Here is a 12752-nt window from a genome sequence, read left to right on the forward strand (position 1 = left end):
AATGAATTTTAAGACTGAACAAAATTTGTAATGGCTCAACATAGGTGCTGAAACATCACAGCACTATATCATAGCATTATAACTACATGTAGGAGACACCTTCACATACACAATGGATTTGAATCCTTGTTGCCGTGAATTCAGAAGTAATGAAATGATGGAGAAACTGAAAAAGCAAGATCAATGAGTGAAAATAAATATAAAAAAGGGTGAATGTAAAGATGTTGAGAGATAATGAGATCCATGTAAACCTAACAACATAGGCATTAGCTACAGAAATAGAGATTAGAAAGCAAAAGAACGTAAGATACATAATTCCCAAAAACATTAAACGAGGTTCAGCAACATCGCACTTACTTCACCTATGAATTTGCTGTTGATGTTATTTGTTAACTGAGGAGGTAAGATCACAGTTTTAACTAAATGCCTGTCTCAGCTTTGTTTCTACTCAATTCTTGAAAAAAAAATTAAAGGAATTGTTTTACCAATAAGTAGATTAAAATATACCTTAGCTTTGATATTTTGATGATCTCATCAACTTAAATCAAACTAATGGCAGAAAACTGTTATTGAATAGGCATATTGTCTGTAAATGGAATATTTCAATGTAGTGTGAGTTTGTTCCAGAGATGAAAATCAGTAGAACAGAAATTCATAGGCACAGATATTTCTCATTTACTGCTCAACTCCCATACCTAGAAGGGTTCCTGGCATATAGTATACACTCAACAAATATTTGGATAGATTGATTTATCAATAAAAAATCATTTAATCCATCTAAAAGCAAACCTTACATATTTATAATGTTTATGTAAGGTTAAAAGAATAAATTATCCACCATAATTGAGAAAAATATGTACAATTTTAACTAGAAATAAAGTCTAGAGCTCAGAATTCTAACCATATCTATCACATTTATCTGCAGAAATTATCTAATTTTATCTTAAAGTATCAGCAGAAAATATTTGAAAGCAATTGGAAAACTTGCACAGTATTCACTATATAAATGAGAACTCAAATTTTTCTTTCAGTTTCTACTTTTATTTTAGAAATGCAATGAGCTTTTCTACTGTAACTCAAATTTAATTCATAATGTACAGGGCTATCAATATTAACCTGGGATCCACATGATATAATAGAAAATGTATAGGCTTTTGCTTTAGACTAACCTAACTTTTAACTTAGTAGCTATGCGGCCTTGAATAAATTGTTTGGCCTATCTTAACTTGAACATCCACAAGTTGATGTAACAATATCTACATTTTATGTCAACTAATATGTATTACTTAATTCTAAGTACAATGGCCTAGGGAATAATACTTCAGTGCTTGGCATGACTCAAGTTTCTGGCATACCTCTTCAATCACTCTGAACTCCTTGCTGTTCTCTTCCTTTATTCTACCAGGAAGTAAGGGAGCTACTTTCAGCCGAGGGAATTCCTGGAATGCAACCGTGAACCATGAGCACATACTGTGAATCATTAAGTACATACATATTAGTGTGGTCGTGAGGATAAAATGAGACGATACATCTAAAATGTTTAACATGATATTGGACACATACTAGATCTTTAAAAAGTGTTCTCCTTTAATTGCACTGTGTGGCCAGAGCAATATAACCTTGTCAAATTTCACACGATATTTTAGATAATCTGTTTTTAAAACCATAGAAAACATATATGAAGTTGCTGGAGGGCAAAGGGGTGATGTTACAGTCGTAACTATGTTACTAATAGTAAGAGAGTTATTTTGTGAATTATCCCAGAAAGGAGGCAAGGGGCAAGGTAATGCCCCAAATTTGACCTGGATCTCTCATTAATTCTCTGGTAGACAAATAACAATCTGAGAAATTTAGCATTATTTCACATGGGCACAAGGCAAAGATGATCTACTAGTGACAACAAAAATATGGTGTGTCGTGAATAATTTCACTATGGATTTTCTCAAAACATTTGACTTTCTAAAGAACATATGATCTGTTAGATTCATTCATCCAGTCAATGACTACCTTCTTTCAAGTTAACCAAAAGTAACGTGCTTACAATGACAGAAATTAAGCTTAAAAATTAGACATATTAATATTGAGTTATTCATGTTTTTCCTGATATGTAGCTGCATTAGTAAATTGATTACATAAAATACACACATATACTTAACAAAATATTTTCAGAGAATGAGTGGATCAGTGAAACATCTCTGTCACTTGGACAATTCCCATTTTCCCCCTGTTTTCTATTCTAGATCAGAAAAAGGAGAGAAAGCAGTAAGATATTCATTACTGCACTGCAGTCCATTTATAGAAGATGGCCTTTGGAGGGTAAATTTCAAAACATGTGCTAGAAACCACTGTACAAAATATGCAGTTGTCCTAATACAGTAACTGGTGTGAAGAATGGCAAATGCAATAGTTGTTATTAGTGAAAAAGAAGATCATTCATTGTGAATCATGATCCACATTTAGTTTTCTTAAACTAAATGAAAAGGGAGCTGGATCATGCTTCATTTAATTTTCATTTAAAGAAAACTAAATGAAAATCTCCCTTTTCATTTAGTTTAGGGTAAGAGTCAAGTTTGCTGTTCCTTATCATTTCAGAAATTTGATAGCTAGGTAAAAAAGTACAAGATTTTTCTCACAATATCATCAAATATTATGATAATTCTTAAAAATTGTAATGAATCTTCTTTCATCATTCTTTAAGTTCTTAGAAAATTAAGACATTTGGGAATACATGGCAATGATAATAACTCACAGTCATTGCAATGTAGATAGAAGAAAAAAGGAAAATTATTTGTTATAAAAATTATGTACATGACAGCATGGTGGATGGATGGATGGATGGATAAAGAGCTAGATGTACAGTTGTACAAAAATATTAGAAGCATAAAATGATCAAAACTCTAGTTAGGATATAAAATAAAATACAAATATGTTCTATGTCTCTCAAAAGCTAATATAAGTAGATAACATTTAGGATAAAATGAACATCTTTTTGGTTTGCCAAATTGCCTGTTTGTTCAAAATAATGTAACAATTACCCAAATTTTTCAAACTCTAAGTTTGTGTATTGACTTCCACTATAAAAAAAATACTTTGGCATTACACTATTCCTTCAAAAATTTGTGATGATATATTACCAATTTTCTTAATAATGAAAAGTTTGGCAGAATCATTATATTGGTTAGCGCTGTCGAATTATGCAACATTCTTCTAAAATTTTTTATTGTGGTACAAAACCACATAAGAGAAAATTTACCATTTTAAAGCGTATACTTCAGTAGTGTTAAGAATATTCACATTGTTGTGCAATTATCTCTATAATTTCCCATATTGCAAAACTGAAGCTCTATACCTGTTGAACAACAATTCCCATTTCTCCTTCCTCCCAGCTTCTGGCAACCACCATTCTGTTTCTGAGTTTGACTGCTACAGATGCCTCATATAAATGGAATCATATTAAAGGAGTGTGTTAAGGAAAAAAAAATTATCTTCCCAGATGCCTGGTTTCAAAAGCGAGAGTTTCCCAGTGCCGCCTCCATCCACACCCCCATCAGGGAATGTAAAGTTCTTTGCCTAGGTTTGCCACCCCAAGGCTAAGTAGAGGAATCCAGGTGGGCTGCTTTGTCCAAAAAGCCTGCGGAAAGCTCTGGGAGGTGTGGGCTCTGTTGTGGACCAAGCAGTCAATCTGGTATCAGAGTCAAAAAGATCAATCACTCCAGAGGAAGTTTGAAAGAACTCTCAGAACTCTCATTGGACGAGAACATGAATGAGGAGGGAGTAACTCCTGGGTTGAAATTCTGCTGCTCCTTACCTCTAGGGATATCTCTTCGGGATTTTCCCTCCCACAAAGCAAGGAAGTTCTCTCGTGTTCTCTCTCTCTCTCTCTCTCTCTCTCTCTCTCTCTCTCTCTCTCTCTCTCTCTCTCTCTCTCTCTCTCTCTCTCTCTCTCTCTTCCCTCTGTCATTCTCTCTCGCCCTTCCTTCCCCCCTTTGGGTTCATGATATTCAAATGGTAAGCTCTCCACACCTCTGGGGCCCCTTTCCCCATCTGGGTAAGATAGGCCAAGGACCTCCAATCAGGAAACTGGGAGCGTCTTCCGGCGGCCCCCTGCTCCCTCCTGCAGCTGTAACATGGTATTTGTCCTTCTGTGATAGGCTTGTTTCACTTACCATAATGCCCTCACAGTTCAATCATGTTGTAGTATGTGTAAGAAAATCTTTCCTTTTTAAGGCTGAAAAATATTTCATTGTGTGTATAGATCACATATTGTTTAGCCACTCATCCAGTGATGGACATTTGTATGTTTCCACCTCCTGATTATTGTGAATAATGTTGCAATGAACATGAGTATGTGAATATCTCTTCCAGACCTATGCTTTCAGTTTTTTAGATACTTAAAAATTGGCCCCCTATAGCCATGGGTTTTCCATCTGTGGATTCAATCAACCCTGGATCAAAGTGTTTGGAAACAAATATTACACCTCTACTGATCGTGTACAGACAATTTTATCTTGTCATTATTCCTTAAACGATATAGTAACAGTTATTTACATTATATTGTGTATTATAAGTAATCTGGAGATGATTTAATGTATATATGAGGATGCGAAAATTTCACCAACAGTGCATAAGGTTTCTAATTTCTCCACATCCTCACCAACACTTAATTTCTGTCCTTTTGATATTAACCATTCTGATGACTATACAGTAGTATTTCACTGTGGTTTTTATCTGCAATTCTCTAATGGTTAGTGCTATTGAGCATTTTTTCATATGCTTGCTGACTATTTGTATATGATTCTTAGAGAAGCATCTTTTCAAGTCCCTTTGCTTAATTTTTAATTGGGTTGTTTTTTGTTGTTGAGTTATAGGAGTTTTTTAAATACTCCGAACACTGACTTCTTCTCAAATTAATAATTTGCCAACATTTTCTCACATTTCATGTGTTGCCTTTTCAGTCCATTGATTGTGTTCTTTGTTGTACAGAAGTTTTTTTGTTTATATAGTCTTATTTATCTATATGTGCATTTGCTGCCTATGTTTGGGTATCATTTCCAAGAAATTATTGCCAAATTTAATGTCATGAAGATTTTTATTTATGTTTTTTCTAGGAGTTTTATGGCTTGGGGTTTTACATATAGGTCTTCAATGCATTTTGAGTGAACTATTGTATATTGTGTAGAATAAGGACTTAACTTCATTCTTTTGCATGTGCATATTATAATATTCTTTTATTCTTTTCTCCCTTGCACTGTGTATCTTGCCTCACATTCAAACATTTACATAAATTTCTTTTTTTTTTTTAATCATCACCTGCAATTTCTCCTTGTTTTCCTTCTCATGCTTGGATCTATTGTTTGGAATATTACACTAAGACAATGAGAATTATAGTGGTGTAACAAGCTAAGATTAGCACTTAAGGTGGAGAATAAACAGAAGAAGTAGATAAATACTTGAGGCAAGACTCCTCTCTGTTTCTGGTAATATACAGAGAAAAATGCTACAAATTTTGACATAAATAGAGAAGTAGTTCTAGCAACATATTTTTTTATTGTGGCTGCCCTTAACGGATTGCCTCATGTGAGTCTCAGTACTTATAAAAAGTTATTTATTAATTATTTCTCACAGAAGGAAAGAAAAGATAGAAGACATCTGATGTTTGATTTGTGAAATATCAATACTGGTAAAACAAAGTTGAATTCTACATTGAAAAGAATGATAATGATTTTCCAGGAAAATACTTATATAATTGCATGACCTGTTATGAGATTTGAGTTTATTCCCAGCTTGTTCCATTGTGTTATACACATCCGCCACCAGGTAAAACTCCTATCACATCGCACAAAAGTATTGTAAGTTAATTATAAGCAAAAACCCCCAAAATCTTGACATTACTAATTTTAAAATATCATTTATTGTCTAAGATGTATCAAGAAGTAACTATTATTGACACTTTCTTATCTTTTCTATGTGAAATAAAATTCTCTCCAGGGTACTTTATATAACTGATTAAAATAGCCTGTTGGTAGGCAACATTCTTCTTACTGTGACCAGAAGACTTTAAAATTGGTGGCAAAGGAATTTGGATATTCCCTGAGAAAAAGAATCACTGAATTGAGTATTTGAAGTTAGGTTTAATGGTCTAATTTCATGTGAAAATATAGGTGCAAGCTCAGACATATTTTGATACAAATATCTGGGAACTAGATATTGAACTAAACAATTTACAGACCTTGGAATAAGTAGAAAATTACTCTTGAAACCATGTTAAAAAGCAAATGTAAAATTGATCACATTGGAATAAAAATAATCATGACTAGAAAAGTATTTTCAGTACGTATGATTTATATTTAAGAGAAAATTATTTTCTACATCTTGGATCACTTGTATATCATATTAACCTTTAAAGAATTATTTTAACCTTCTCAAATTAATATTGCCATTTTAAGCAGATAAATGAACCAGTGACTTTATTAACTAAAGTATATCAAACTAGTATTCTCTAAATCAAAGAGGGGTAAAGGGGCTAAAACTGATAATAGAAGTCTAATGTTATAGCTCTCCAAGTTACTATATTTAAATAGACAATAGATCATTTTGTTAAAATACCATATTCAAAAAGATTTTATTTTCTTCCTACAGTTTATTTAAGTATTTTTGTATGAAACCTCAAATAATTTTAATATGTAGTATTAGTTACAACATTTGTTTAGGCCAATTTATCATGTTAGCAGGCTATGGGAAAAATAATGAATGCCATTATGAATAAACAATTCATCTTAAGACAGTTTACCAAAAGACAAGCAAGCAAACAAAAACCAAGTCTTCACTCAGATAAGAATTCAGTCTGTGATTTGTGTGTATGTCTTTTTATTAACCAAGAGTTTAACTTGACTTAATGTTAAGATACCAAAGGCATGAATTTGATTTTACTAAGAAAATACTTCAAAGCAAACAGACTAGAATCCTGAGGAGTTTTTACTAGCTTTGCATGATATTGAGATAATTTTATGTGAGGGGTCCACTCACAAAATTGAAAATGTCAAAAAAATTTCAACTAGATTTTTGACCTTTTATAAGAGCATAAAATGATTTCATGTTATATTGTGTACTTCTCACAAACCTTTTTTAAGCAATTAATGTGTTGGATTTTAATTCTAAGAACAGCATATCCCAAATGCTACTCTGTAGATTATTTGAGTTCTCTCTGTCTAAATAAAATGAAAGACTTCCTAAAAATTATTTTAGAAATTATATTATTATCATGAGTTGCAAGAGCCTTTACCAAGTAGATTTCCTCAAAGGCTAAAGTCTACCCATGACAATGTCAAATAGTCTAGTTGTGATTACTCTGGACAAAGGATATCTACATAAACATATTTGCCCAATAAAAACGAATATCCCACCTCCTTTTATGTATATGTGAGAGTTCCATTGGCTTCTAAACATAGAATAGCTTTTCATAGAATCATAGAATTTTAGAGCTGGTACAATTCCTAGAGATACCTCTAAGGCATCCAAGACCACAAAGCTTTAAAGATCAAAAATCAATAAAATAAAGAACAAGGACATATTATCAGTAATATGCAAAACCCAAAACTATTAGATTGAAAGGACTGGTAATAGACAAAACTCTTAGAAGACTATCCAACAGGAAAAAAAAAAAATAGAAAATCACAGATAAATAAAATACAAAATAAAAAGGAGGCATATTGGTCATACAGTACAAGTTTTATGTCATAAGAAATGCAATGAATAGGCTTATGTTATGAAATTGAAAACAGATGAAAAGAACAATTTCTTAGAAAAATAGAAATAATCAAAATACATGCAATAAGAAATAAATAACCCAATTTATCACTACCACTTAAGAAATTGAATAAAAAAAAAGATTCCTCCCAAAAAGATACATGGCCCAGATGGATTTATAGGCAATTCATACTAAACTTGATGAAATGGATAATTCACATACAGTTTGTGTGAGAGAAAATGGAAAAAGGAAAACTGCTCAACACATTTTATAAGGCTAATACAATTTTGATACCGCTTGATAAAAAAATATAATGCCTCAATTTTTAACCAACCTTACTTTTAAGTAGAAATGTAAAAAATACTATATATAATACTATTTGAATCCAGATCTTTATTCAAAATTCACCACTAAAAATCTATATATTTAATGCACTGTATAAACTAAGACAAGAAAAACATATAGTAATCCTAAAAGAGCCTCCATCATTAAAAATTTCTTTTAAAAGTTTTGCTGTTTTAAGTATCCATTCTGGGTAGACTATCAATATGTCATATATGCTTTTGATAAATAGTATGATAAAAGGAGACAGAAAGTGGTTTATTTTCACCCCAAATAATTAATATTTAAAATGGAATTTTAACTACAAATATTACTTATGTGCTTTCCTAATCACTAAGTTCAGAATGCCACTGGGAAATTTCAAACAGAGTCTGAATTAAAATTTTAATTAATTAAAAAATACACTACCAAAGCTTATAGCATTTTTATTTAGATTGGCTGATAACCTAATTATAATTAGGATCATATTTTAAGAGTAGCTGTACAAATTCGGGTTACCCAATAACTTTATAGAATTTAACCCTATTAAAAAAATCAAGTATACAGTTCTAACTGATGGAGTTGAACAATTAGAATGGTTCAGCTGATTAGAGGGAGCTCCAATCAGAACAGAAAATCTCAACAGTAGGCCACACCCCTCCTCCTTCTCATCCTTTTCTATACTAAGAAACTTAACTGGCTAACTCACACACAAGGTTAAGCCTGACTTATTTAGTTTATCTAAATTTAAACAGTATCCATTCAGTACAATAAAAGGAAAGCTTAAGTAATTTTGCAAATCTGAATGATTGGGTTCCTGTGAGATGAGTGCTACTGGGTGGAAGGATTTGAAAATAGGTATTCAAGTCATACACTTGCTCCCACCAGTTAGATTAAAAGGAGTTATCCTATCTTCATTGAGAACAGTCTCTCATAAAGATGCGTGAATTTGCTAGGGGATCTTTATGAGCTAATTGATATTTCTTGCCTTAAGATATCATTCAGTTCCAAACTTTTGTGCAGATGAATGTTCCTCATTCAGTACTGCACTTCATGTAGATTAATTTAGGTTTTATCCTTTTCAGACTAAAGCACTAGTTGGTTGCAGTTTTCCTTAACTACCAGTGGATTTAGCAATGATATATACACAAACTTAATTGCTTAAATACCTCACTAACAATTTTTTGACAATGTAATCAGAAGATTAAAATAAGGATGTGAAATTATAGATAATAGTGTATGGATTCTATTGGTCACCACATGCAAGATGATCAGATAGATGCTAATGAAAATACCTTTTGATTAACAGTATTAATGTATATATATTATGCCTCACTGATTTTCTTTTAAAAATGTCTGAAAATATAAAAGCAGTACATGAAATAAGACTGCATTTGCAAGATAAAATTATTTTTCCTCCTTAGAAATGTAATGTATTATAATTTTAATTTCATTGATGTGATAATTCCTTTTTAAAATTTAACTGAATACTTTCTTTTCTTTAAACAAGGTTTATACAATACAAGATGATTCTTGTCCTTCTAGGAAGAATCCCCTACTGAAATGAAAGGTAAATTCTTTGGTCACTCACTAGCTGTGCAGTTGTCAACTTTATTAAAAATACATTTTCTTTAAAGAAGCTTCAGTGATTTCTGCAAATAATACAAATGGCAAAAACATAAAGGAATTCAGTTTATCATATTAAATTGGACATTTCACAATTAGTCAAAAAAAATTGGATGAGAATTTTTCATTTTCAAAATTATACACACATAAAATAGAATTATACACATATATTTACAGATCTAGAGAAGAATAGGAATGTCTTCTGAAATTATAACATATTTATTGTTTAAAAATGATTTGGATTATTTTGAAACAAATGAAAGACACATATTGGAGATATATATATATTTAGCTGGTTTTCTGAAAAGTGTTCAGTAGAATGAGCATCACTTAAATGAACATCTTGGGCTAAATGGTTCCACATCTACAATCTTCATATAGTAATGGTAAAGATTGCGTAGTGTTTATTACAGCTGTAAACATTTAATGGCTGATAATTAAACATCATCCATATTGAATCTTGCAAGATTTAATTAAACATAGCACACTGCAGATGTGAAATTTAAATTACTATTTATAATTACATGTGAATCACAATTCCTAACATAGTCACATGGAATTCTGAGCAAAAGGTGCAATTTCCTCTTATTTTGAACAATTCTAGTTTTGAATTCCTTACTTCATTTTTTAAATTATGGAGCATTTGACAATAGACAATATAATAAATATGTCCAATGTGTTTATGAATGTTGGTCATGAGTGAAGGAGTATTGTCTCAGAACTGTTTCGTTAGCATTTTTGTCCAAAGGTATAGCAGAAAAAAAAAAAGAAGAAAAAGAAGGAAAGAAAATAGAAATAGACCTTCACCTAATTACCAATAATTCAAATAAAGGAAAATAGGAACTAGCCCAACTTTATCAATAGATGAATAGAAAGCTAGAAAAAAAAGTAAAAAGGATTTTATTTTTCTTTGGTTTTAGCAGCATATGTAACTCATGTATTTGCATATTATTTACAAAAAAATCAGTGAAGAACAATAGAATACAAAATTGATTTAAAGGGAATATTTAAATTTTCATATGGAAAACCTATTAAATACTGAGAAATTTTCAGCCTTCTTTATTCCTTATTGAAAATGTCTTTTATATTTTCATTTATACAATGTATAGGAAATGAAGTGAATGTCGAGTATTTTATAGTTAATTATATAGATTAATTTATTGCATATAATATTTAATACACCATTTATAACAGAAATTGCTTAGCATCTTATTTGTGTAATATTTCTCTATTGGGTGGGAAAACAAAAATGAAATGTGCCAAAGACTAAATTCAATTTGCACCATTCTCCTATCCTGTGTGTCTGTGATGTTTCGGTATCACAAATGTTTGCAATGAGAATCTTGTCAGTGAGGACTGAGACCAGAAAGGCAAATGGGTGATGTTCAAGAGACTAACAAAGAATTTCTTGAAATTCCATATTCCTCATCTCCGCAAACATAAAGAAAGGCACAATTTCTTTTTAGTAAATTATGGGAGTGAATTACACCCTAATATTTAAATTAATTATCCTGGCCATTCTTGATGAACACTTCTCTTGCCACTATTGTGTTACAAAGAGCTACCAAATTAAAAAAATCTGTAGGTGGGCCAAGAAGAAACCATAAATAACATATTCAACAAGAAATAATTTGTCAGATCATATATACTTATTATATGCATATATAGTACTATAATTGTTTATAACATTTTAAAATAGATAAAACAGTCTGAAAGTTATTCAAGCAGAAGATTCTGATAAAGAAAATAGATGGAACCTAGCAATGGAGCTGTCCAGGGCTCCATATGCATTTGATAGTTTCTTATTTACATGTCGCTCATGTTTATGCATGTTCAGAAGAATACAGCTGCTACCCCATTCTCCAGAAATCACAGACACCGGTCAAGTCTACAAATAGCCACATTTGAGCTTGTAATGTATTTATCATGAAAAGCTAGAAGCTCTAATAGTAGGGAAGGGGAAAAGCAGCACAATTTGCTTTGAAAAGATAACATATTTTTCAAAAAACAAATACAGTATATTCAATTCAGCTCCTTTAGGTGCTTTCATGTTATAGGAATTCTGCTGGTGATGAAAACAGCATCCAGCCAATCAAATGGTGGTACCCTAGTGCCATCCAAAGTAGAAGCCTAGTGTTTAAAATAACCCTGATGAATTATTCATAGAGCTGATGTTTATGCAAATTAGAGAATCATGCATCCACCTGACCACCAAGGGAAGAAAAAAACATAGGGAAAAAAAAATCCATCATGTTTTTAGCATTCTCCAGAACCTATGTAATCAAATGATAATATTCTTTCATTAAATGCATCAAGGAATTACAATCCTTACCTGGTTAGTTTGTAGGGCCTTCAGATATTCTGGATGAAATAACTGACTGTGCGTGTAACCAATAAAACTGAACTGAAAAGCTGATTAAGGGCACTTACTTAATGCAAAGCCACTCACTGAATATTCATATGATGCCTGTGTTTATGCAAATTAAAGCAAAAGAAAGCCCATGGGGATTGGTTGCCATAGCCCACAAATACTGTGTACAGCAGAAAATATAGAGAATACTGACAAATAAATCTTGAAATTCATAGCTTTGAAGCAACAAAGGAGAAATAGTAAAATATTAAAAAGCTGAGTGAATTACAGTTTTAAATTGTTTTATTTAATCATATTACTTTAGAACTATTGGCTATCCCTACCATGTAATGATCTATAATTATCTTAATGCCAAAAAATATCTTCACTTTTGTCAGCTTTATTTATCCTTTAGCCACTCATATTAGCAGATCTCTTAAGCATAGAATACTGAAGAAACAATTATGATAAAAATATGATTCAGTACAATAATAACCAAACACAGACCTATGTGTGACCCTATACTAAGTCTTTTATGAAATGATTCTTCATTGGTAAAACCTTGCTAAGAAGTGTCAATGGAAGACCTTCAACATGTCGAGCACCTTGCTTTCTTAATTTTGATAGATATCTGCTTCATTTGATATGCAGATTATTTTGTATTTGATAAGATACTTTGAATCTTTCGGCCAAGAAGATTTTGCCACA

The 12752-nt window shown here is 31.5% G+C and overlaps 1 long non-coding RNA gene across 2 annotated transcripts in view; it reads right to left on the reverse strand.

The window, feature by feature from the left end:
• LOC128931355 (uncharacterized) overlaps nucleotides 1-12100 on the reverse strand; it is a 162730-nt gene extending 150630 nt beyond the window's left edge. For both annotated transcript variants that reach the window (XR_013532589.1, XR_008479657.2), the window contains exon 1: nucleotides 12027-12100. This is a non-coding gene — a long non-coding RNA (uncharacterized LOC128931355). The remainder of the gene's footprint in view (nucleotides 1-12026) is intronic.
• Between the last annotated feature and the right edge of the window lie 652 nt (nucleotides 12101-12752).

Source organism: Callithrix jacchus, chromosome 2 (assembly GCF_049354715.1).
Source record: "Callithrix jacchus isolate 240 chromosome 2, calJac240_pri, whole genome shotgun sequence".
Classification (NCBI taxonomy): domain Eukaryota; kingdom Metazoa; phylum Chordata; class Mammalia; order Primates; family Cebidae; genus Callithrix; species Callithrix jacchus.